The sequence below is a fragment of the Nannospalax galili genome, unplaced genomic scaffold (genome assembly GCF_000622305.1).
Source record: "Nannospalax galili isolate Female #2095 unplaced genomic scaffold, S.galili_v1.0 scaffold482, whole genome shotgun sequence".
Taxonomy (NCBI): domain Eukaryota; kingdom Metazoa; phylum Chordata; class Mammalia; order Rodentia; family Spalacidae; genus Nannospalax; species Nannospalax galili.
The window spans coordinates 831,435-840,337 of record NW_008347521.1 but is presented as its reverse complement, the minus strand read 5'-3'; positions in this window follow the sequence as shown (position 1 = coordinate 840,337).

Below are 8,903 nucleotides of genomic sequence, written 5' to 3'. Positions count from 1 at the left end.
ACTTCCCATCCTCACCGCCCCCCCCACTTCCCATCTCCTCACCCCCCACCCCACATCCCACCCAGTATCTCATATATCCTCAAGAGCATGCCGCACCCTGGAGCAGAAATAATCATCTCCTGAAAACCTACTGCCTTGTCCCCTCAAGCAATACAGACTTCTTTAGACTGTTTGCAGAACTGGAACAGAGACAGTGATGGTGGGACCACGCTTTGAGCAACTGCTTCTTAATAATGCATACTCTACCTCCACTCCTGTTCTTCCTCTGTTTAAACTAGAGCTCATGTCAGGCCTTGAAGAGTGACATGGGATGACCTAACACCTTTATCTGTTCCTCTTCCCTTCCTGATGTGACCAGTTTGAATATATTTCTTTTCTCTGCTTTTCACAATTACTTAACTCTTTAATTGGTATATTGGTTACGGGTGACTATACTAGTCATTTTCCCTGTTGCTGTGATAAAATTCCCTGACAAAAGCAATTTAAGGGAAAAAGGGATTATTTTGGCTCACAGTTCTAGTCTATCATGGTGGAGGAAGGTCATGGAAGCAGGAGATTGAGGGTGCTGGTCACATTGTGTCCAAAATTAGGAAGCAGAGACAGACAAATGCTTGTGTTCAGCTCACTTTCTTTTTACAGTCCAGGATCCAACCTAGGGAATGGTGCCACCCTCAGGAGGCAGGTCTTCCTACTCAAATAACCTAATCAAGTGGTTCTAGATCTCCTCAAGTTCACAACTGAGATTAACCATCCCAGAAACCTGGCCTTTTTTTTAAGTCTTACTATGGCCGAATGTCGTGGTACATGCCTGTAGTCCCAGGCATGATCTCTGTGAGTTCAAGTCCTGCCTGGTCTACATAGTGAGCTCCAGGCCAGCTGGGGCTGCAAGGGAACCCTGTCTCAAAAAGACCAAAAGAAAAAAAAAAAAAAAGTCTTACTATGTATCCCTGGCTGGTCGAGAACTTACCACAAAGACCAGGCCGGCCTCATACTCACAGAGATCTGCCTACTTTCTGCCTTTGCAGTTGCTGGGATTATATGCATGAACCACCACACTTGCCCTGAGTCCTCTGGAAGAGCAGTAAACACTCTTAACTGCTGAGCCATCTTATTGTGAAAATTCCCTTCTGTATCTGTATAAATTCTTCATTTATTCATCTGTTGATGGGCCTATAGGTGGGTCCCTATCTTGGATATTAGGAATAATCCTGTAACAGGAGAGTAGATTGGAGTGGGAGGCATCAAAACTAACATATGAACCAGGTGTGGTGGTGCATGCTTTTAATCTCAACACATGGGAGGCAGAGAGAAGTGGATCTCTGTGAGATGGAGACTAGCCTGGTCTACATAGTAAGTTCCAGGCTAGCTGGGGCTACAGGGAGATCCTGTCTCAAAAAGACCAAACAACAACAACAACAACAACAACAACAACAAATTAACAAATGAAGCCAAGCCAGGTGTGGTGGCAAAGGTCTTTAATTCCCACACTTGAGAGTCAGAGGCAGGTGGATCTCTGAGAGTTGGAGAACAGTCAGGGCTACTTTGTGAGATCCCATCTCAAAAATAAAATAACGTATGAAAGAAGTCAGCAGAAGAAGACTGGAAACAGCTCCCCACTTGGGCTACATGTAACAAACAGAGCACGCTCAAGAAAAACCCAAGATATACAAACGTGGGAGAAGGTGGGTGCCTTGTGAAGCATCTCTAATGAATCAGAACTCATGTGACAAGGCACTTGGAGCATCTGTCTTCCCAGCTCACTAGTCTACTGCTATCCTTGAGAGACTTTTTCCTTTTTTAATAAGCTGTCTCGATTTCCATTACTAACCATGTGTCCCCAGTCCAGTTTACTGGGACTTGAGAACCAGGAAACCCTAGTGGTACATGCTAGATTTGGATCCACACCTATAACAGAGTTGGTGATCCAGTCAGGAAATAAGCAGTCTATGCTTCAGAATTTTTCTCTCTTTCTTAACGAGTGCACCCAACATACCACTGGTCTCTCTTTTGAACACTTGAAAATTGTGGGCAGATTTCCCTGGGAGGTCTGATGCTAGCCTGGGGGCGTCAGATCCAACCTATCTCTTCCCCTGCTTCTTTCTTTCTATAGTCTATGGCACTTTGAAGCCTGGGGCCTGGGGTATGTCTGGACCCCTTTTCTACCTTACTGGGATGTGGGCTGGGGCAAGAAAGCATGCACCGGCCTATAACTGCCAAGGCCAACCTTAAAATTGGGAGACACAGCCAGGCGTGGTGGCACACACCTTTAATCCCAGCCCTTGGGAGGCAGAGGCGGGCGGATCTCTTATCGTCCTCTTTTTTTTTTTTTTTTTTTTTTTTTTTTTAAAAAAAAAAAAAAAAAAAAAAAAAAGGGAGACACTTGCCCAGGGGGTCTACATTTACTAGGAGGGTCATGCAAATCTACAATGACCCAGAGCCAAGCCTGGGAGACACATGATCCCACAGGGGATTTATACCCTAGTTGTAAATGGACCTCAAAAGGAGCTGTCTCCCAGCTACAGATAGATCAGCCAAGACGGCAGCAAAAAGACTGATGGGTCAGGTCCCCACATGCACACCCACCCACAAAACAGGCAAATAAATAGATGCTTGAAAAAGAGAAAAAAAGGGCAGGAGAGATGGCTCAGAGGTTAAGAGCACTGGATGCTCTTGCAGGGGACCTGGGTTTGAATCCCATCACCCACATTGTGGCTAACAACCTTCTGTAACTCTAGTTCCAGGGGATCCAATGCCTTCTTCTGACCTCCTCTGGCATTGCACAACATGGGTGCACTTATACACATGCAGGTAAATATACTCATACACATAAAATAAAAATATTTTTTTAAAAGTAAAAAAAAAGGACCCCCAGGACACCACTGGGCAACTAACACCCACCAATTGGCTTTGTCTAAATCCTATCTTGATTTCTCTTTTTAAAAAAAAAATTTTTTTCTCCTGTATTATGAGAACCTCCAAAACCCCAAATTTTCTGCCCCAATGTCACAACAGGCTCTTGCCTTTAGGCTCCCTTCCTTAATGGGCAAAATTTTTTCCTCATGATAGGCTTATTTCTTTTTTCTTGTTTTTTTTTTTTTTTCTCCTCAAGACTATTCCTAGAACTTGCTAACAAACACAAGTAACTATGTTAGCCCAAGAACTTTCAGTAATACAGGAACTTCAGATCCCATCAAATCAGCTGCTTGATGCTGTGTTCTCTGTGTTCAACAACCAGGATATGAAGGGGGGGACCAACCCCAGACATGACCGCTTCACAGGCTTGAAGGTGCCCAGTGAAATAGCCTGGTAGATAGAAAAGGAAAAGGAAAAGCAGCCTCACAGAATTAATTCTTCTCTCCTCTGAATTAATCTCTCTTCCCTCTGGAATTAATCTTCTTCTGTCTGAAGATAGAGATAAATTTGATACTACCTAAAAAACATAGGGCTGGAGAGATGGCTCAGTGGTTAAGAGCACTGGCTGTTCTTGCAGAGGACCTGAGTTCGAACCCAGAACCCACATGGTGGCTAACAACCATCCATAACTCCAGTTCCAGGAAATCTGATGCCCTCTTCTGACCTTCTTGGGCACTGCACAACACAAGTGCGCTTACATATATGCAGGCACAGTCATACACACTTATAAAATAAAAATAAAATTAGCCGGGTGTGGTGGCACATGCCTTTAATCCCAGCACTCTGGAGGCAGATCTCTGTGAGTTCAAGGCCTGCCTGGTCTACATGGTGAGTTCCAGGCCAGCTGGGACTACAGGGAGACTCTGTCTCAAAAAGACCAAAAAATAATAATAAAATTAAAAAATAAAATAAAATATATGAAACAAGCATGTGTAGGTAGCATACATACACATAGTCATGCATAAAGCTGGATTTTTTTAAAAGATTTATTTTTATTATTTTTACTTTATGTATATGATTGTTTTGCCTGCATGTTTTTACGTGCACTGTGTGTGTGCCTGGTGCCCACAGAGGTCAGAAGAGGGTGTCAGATCCTGTGGAACTAGAGTTACCAACTAGAATTAATTTTCTTCCCTCTGAAGATAGAGATGAAACTGAAACCTTTTTACTTTGTTAGTGTAATTGTGTTGTGTGTGGTAGAAGTGATTCCTGCAAGTTGTCCTCTGCCCCACTCTCATATTTGTGCCCCTCCCAAATAAATATTTAAAAATGTATTACAAACCAGGCGTGATGGCGCATGCCTTTAATCCCAGCACTCGGGAGGCAGAGGCAGGCGGATCTCTGTGAGTTCAAGGCCAGCCTGGTCTACATAGTGAGTTCCAGGACAGCTCGGGCTACTGGGAGATCCTGTCTCAAAAAGACCAAAAAAAAAAAAAAAGTATTACAAAAGCCGGGCGTGGTGGCGCACGCCTTTAGTCCCAGCACTCAGGAGGCAGAGACAGGCAGATCTCTGTGAGTTCAAGGCTTCAGCCTGGTCTACAAAGTGAGTTCCAGGTCAGCTGGGGCTACAGGGAGACCCTGCCTCAAACAAAGAAACAAAAAAACTGAGCAAAAAAACAAATGTATTACAAAAAATTCCAGCTGGCCTGGAACTCACCAGGCTGGCCTTGATCTCACAGAGATATGCTTGCCTGTCTGCTGGGATTGAAGGCACCTGCTGACATACATGATGAAAAAAAAAAAGAGAGAAAGAAATAAAGAAAGAAGGAAGGAAGGAAGGAAGGAAGGAAGGAAGGAGAGAGGGAGGGAGGGAGCAGGAGGGAGGGAGAAAGGGAGGGAAGGAGGGAGGGAGGAAAGGAAGGAAGGGAGGAAGGAAGGAAGGAAGGAAGGAAGGAGAGAGGGAGGGAGGGAAGGAAGAAGGAAGGGAGGAAGGAAGGAAGGAATGAGGAAGGAAGGAAGGAGAGAGGGAGGGAGGGAGGGAAGGAGGGAAGGAAGAGGGAAGGAGGGAAGGAAGGAAGGAGGAAGGAAGGAATGAGGGAGGAAGGAGGGGAGGGAGGAAGGAAGGAAGGAAGGAGGGAGGGAGGAAGGAAGGAGGAAGGAAGGAGGAAGGAAGGAAGGAGGAAGGAAGGAGGGAAGGAGGAAGGAAGGAGGGAAGGAGGAAGGAAGGAGGAAGGAAGGAAGGAAGGAAGGGAGGAAGGAGGAAGGAGGAAGGAAGGAGGGAAGGAGGAAGGAAGGAGGGAAGGAAAAAGAGAGTAAGAGAAAGAGAAACCAGGAACAGAGAACTGGGGAGACGGCTCAGTGCTTAAGAAAACTATTGCTCTGCCAGAGGATCCAAGCTCTGTTCCCAAGACCCAGATCCCGGAGCTCACAACCACCCTTAACTAGCTCCAGGGGATACAGCTGACACCCTCTTTTGCCCTCCTGCAGGCACATACACACAGGTGGGGCGGTGTGTCCACAGACACACAGACACACAGACACAGACACAGACACACACACACACACAGAGACACACACAAAAGATCTCAAAAATAAAGTGGATACAGTCAGGTATGGTGGTGCATGCCTTTAATTCCAACACTCTGGAGAGAGAGAGCATCTGTCTTTCCAGTAAGCTAGCCAACTTTTATACTCTGGAGTGTCTTTTTCCTTTCTTAATAAGCTGCCTCAATTTCTGTAATTAATGATGCACCCCTGGTACAACTTACTGTTCTGGGACATAAGAACCTGGACACTTCAGTGGGTGCATTTCAGACTCTGATACACACCTCTCAGGCTGTTGTTTTTACTTTTTATTTTGAGACAGGGTTTCCCTAATTGACTAAGCTGCCCATACTAGCTTTGAATTTGATCTGTAGGCCCCATGGACCCTGAATTTTCAATGCTCCTGCCTCAGCCTCCTGAGTAGCTGGGATTACAGACCTGGGTCACCAGGTATGACTCCATTTTAAAATAACGATTTGAAAACCTGAGCATAGTGGCACAGACCTGCAATCCTAGCACTGGGGATCAGGGGGATCAGAAGATCAAGGTCATTCGAAGCCACATAACAAGTTTGGAGCAAGCCTGGACTGCATGAGACCCTATCCAAAAAAAAAAAAAAAAAGATTTGAGTCAATTCTTTGATTTGCAGTTTCTTAAATTCTCTTTAAGGTTAGGCTTTGTTTTGTAAACATGAGGCCTTGTGAGTTGTCTAAGGGGGGCACCGGTGTTAGAGACTGGACATTTTTACCTATGACTCCTTCCTTAAGTAGTTTACACAGACCTTAAATTCCAGGTGCTTCAGAGGTATTCTGGTGGTCCCGCCATTCTTCTTAATGGACCAGAAAATTCTGAATTCAAGTCATTCAAGCTTAAATAAAGTGTTTATTTACCTGCAGAATCTTCCTTAAATATAAAAATGATTTAGATTGTAGTTTAGAGTAGCTCATCCACAACAAATAGGGCAGTGCCTTTGTTGATAAATAGTTCACATTCCACAAGGCAGAGTCACACTCAAGCCTCTTAGAAACAGGAGCTACAATCTTTGATCTAGCTCATTACAAATGCCTGCACAAATTGATTTTAAAAGTGTTTGATTTATTATTCCTCCACAACCAACTTAAATTCTTTTACTAAGTGACACCATTCTAGAGCCACAAGTTAGCAGGACTGAAGGCTATTTGTGTTTAAAATGTAGTGCAATGGCCTTCTCAGTTTGCAAGGCTAGTTCCAGAGCCTGCTTCCTGGCCTTCAAACCACTCTCCTGACCACACTTTCTTACTAGGTTCCAGCCCTTTTCCCTTGTTTTTCACTTTTTCTTTCCTCAATTATAGTCATTCTCTCCATAAATCATAGTCTTTCAATATGAGTGTTGTTGTTATGTTGAGATATAGTCATAAGTAGCCCAGGCTGTCCTAGAACTCAGTATGTAGCAGAGGTTAACCTTGTTCTGATCCTCCACTTCCCAGAGTACTAGGATTATAGCATGTGCCACCACTTCCAGAATATTTATGTTTTCTTAGACACACACACACACACACACACACACACACACACACACACACGACATATTATAGATAATAATATGCAATAAGTGGGCATGAAAAAAAATTTAAATAGCATAAAAAAGGATGACTATAAAAATTCAATCATACCCAAGCATAGTGGCTCACATCTATAAGCCTAACACTCAGAACTTTGAGTCAGGATGACTATATGTTCCAGGCCAGCCTAGGCTCTATAGCAAGTTCAAAGCCCAAAGTGGACTACGTGAAATCTTGACTCAAACAACAACAACAAAACCCCTAAACCAATCAATCAATAGAAAACAAACCCCCAAAATTCAAGGCAGGCATACTATTTAACATCTGCTACTATTTGGGAATCTGAGACAGATGGATTGAAGTTGAGTTCAAGGCTAGCCAGGACTACATAACAAGACCCTGTCTCAAAGACAGTCCTGCATGGTAGAATATGCACATGGAGACAGAGGTAGGAGGCACTCTATGAGTTAGAGGCCAGCCTAGTCTACACAGTGAGTTCCAGGCCACTTAGGACTACATAGTGAGACCCTGTCTCAAAAAACAAAAAACCACAAACGTCAAAATAAGGAATAAATCAACTAATCAAGCCGTGGGCTAGGAATGTAGCTCAGTGACAAAACATTTGAGTAGCATACATGAGGGCCAGGGTTCAACCTCCAGCACACACTTCTCATCCCCAAAAGGCCAGGTCAACATTATACATTTATAAGTAATAATGCCAGGAATCAAGTACTTGTACAATTAGGTTTTTCCTGCCTGAGAAAAGAAGATGGGTGTGGGATGAGGCTTTCTGCCTCATTTTCTTTCTGCCTCATTTTCTTTCTCCAAGGTTTCTGGCTTTCTCTGGGCTCCAAGTTTTCCATTGGTTTGTCTGTCTTTGCTCAAGTGGCTCCTGCTTGCACTTCCCCCTCCCCCTATATCCTCTTACCCGTCTTTCTCCTTCTGTCCCCTTCGTCCCAAGGTTAATGGCACTAATGTGGGAGACTGGGTCTTCTGCTGGTCTTTGAAGGCAGCTGGGAAGGAGGCAGCAGGTTAGCCTTGTGGGTAGTGTAGCATGAGGGTTTCTTGGTTTTCTCTGATGTATGAGTCCCCCATCCAAGCCTCTTGCACAATTTGGGAGTGATAACTAATTTATGCTATGACTTCTTCACCTTTTTACAGGTTCTATGTCTTCCTACTTTATTTATTCATTTACTTTTCTATTTTATTTTATTTCATTTTATTTATTTTTTTGAGCAGAGTCTTCTTGTAGCTCCAGCTGGCCTGGGACTCGCTATGTAGACCAGGTTGGCCTCAGTTTCACAGAGATCCACCTGCCTCTGCTCCTCAGTCCTGGGGTTAAAGGTATGAGTCACTATGTCTGGCTTTTAAAAAATAAGTTTAAAAAGCTGGGCGTGGTGGTGCACGCCTTTAACCCCAGAACTCAGGAGGCAGAGGCAGGTGGATCTCTGTGAGTTCAAGGCCAGCCTGGTCTACATAGTGAGTTCCAGGCCAGCTGGGGCTACAGGGAGACCCTGTCTCAAAAAGACAAAAAAAAAAAGTTAAAAAATTTAAATTATATTTATTTAATGTATTCTCATTCCACCATGTGAATCCTGGGGCTCAAACTCAGGACCTTAGGCTTGTCACCACCTGAGCCATCTGGTTGACTCATCTTTTCATCTTTAAGAGCTTATATCAGGCATGGTGTGGCATATGTCTTTAACCCCAGCACTCTGGAGGCAGAGGCAGGTGGATCTCTTTGAGATGGACGCCAGCCTGGCTTATAGAGTGAGTTCCAGGCCAGCTGGGGCTACAGGGAGACCCTGTCTAAAAAAATATTTTTGAAAAAGGTTTTACTTATTTACTTAATTTCAGGGACTAGGGATGTAGCTTAGTTGCTAGAATGCTTGCCTAGCATGTATCAGGCCCTGGGTTTCATTCCTAGCACAGAATAAAATCAGGCACGGTAATACATGACTGTAA